We start from the raw sequence: 1440 nt of genomic DNA, 5'->3' as shown, positions 1-1440 counted from the left end.
AGTCAACAAAGAATAATGTCATCTCTCTCTCTCTCTCTCTCTCACACACACACACACACACACACACACACACACACACACACAGAGCATATGTATTTTAAATTTTTCAATTTTCTGGTAAAATTATCTCTTTATCTGTTTTCTCCATTGGTCCTTACTTTAACACATTAGTTGTACTTTCAACTTTGTCTATTAATTCAAATACCTGAGATGGTTCTCTTTGGTTTTATTCATTCATAAACTGAATGCCAGATGTTTATGTAAAAGCTGTACAGGATCATGATACTATCACTTTACTCCAGGAGGAATTCTCCCTTTGCTCTTAGCTTGATACATCCCTATCTAACCAAATCACTGTAATCTCAACAGGCACTGTGCTTGATTAAGGGTTTTTTTTTTTGCCTCGATGAGTATTCAGCTCTATAGAATTTACAATGGAGTTATTAATACATCTTCCGTAGCCCTTTCCCACAGCAAGTCTCAATATCTAATTGTATGACATTTTGGGGGGAATTTTCTATTGAGGTTTTTAGTCTCTGGGCTGCTACGAGTTGACAAGTGTCCTGAGGTGGAAACTGATGCTGAGTTTGAGTTTTCAAATTTGTCAAAGTTTACTGAATTGTTTTTTGCCTTTATTGAGAATCTGTCATTTGTTCTCAGATATAACAAAATTTCTGTAGACAAAAATGAATGCAAAAATCAGCTTTCTATCTCTAAGGATGGGTCAAAAAATAACAGTAGAGGATGTGCATGTAATATCAAGATCTGGAAGAAAACATCAAAACATATCAACATTTTAGCTTCTAGTCTCTATTATTCTTCTGCAACATGAGAACCAGCCTATGTTCATACAACATGCATGTTGTGATGGTTATTTGGATCATATTTTTCTATTGATCTGTGTTATAGTCTGGTAATGGCCCCTAACTGGTCACAAATGATCTGTAGTTATAAATGCATGGGCATAAAGTGTGTTCTTGGTGTTTATTTGGCCAGCTTCATTTGGATGCTTACATAAACTGTATCTTTGTGGCATAAATAAAATGTGAGCTTGAATTTCCATGATGTTCAAGTACATTGGTGAAAAACAACTAGTTTTACTACTTGTTATCATACTAAAATCTATTTCATTTAAATAGCCAATAACAATGGGGAAATCACTAGATTTGACTGCCATATTTACATATTCTATATTTATGAATTTAAAATTTGTAATAGACTTATCTTTCATTTTTAATTTTTCAGTGTTTTATTCTGACAGTTTCATACATGTATATAATGAATTTTAGTCATTTCACCCCCAATCTTCTCCCCTTCCTATTTCATGTCTTCCTTCTGTGTTTGACCACTATCAGGTGTATTCCTTAAGGATCCACTATCAGGTTTATTCCTTTTTCTGTTCAAGTTTTAAATGGAAAAAAGACTAAAAACTATGTTTCA

The sequence above is a fragment of the Nannospalax galili genome, unplaced genomic scaffold (genome assembly GCF_000622305.1).
Source record: "Nannospalax galili isolate Female #2095 unplaced genomic scaffold, S.galili_v1.0 scaffold1077, whole genome shotgun sequence".
Lineage (NCBI taxonomy): Eukaryota > Metazoa > Chordata > Mammalia > Rodentia > Spalacidae > Nannospalax > Nannospalax galili.
This window is presented reverse-complemented; position numbering follows the sequence as displayed.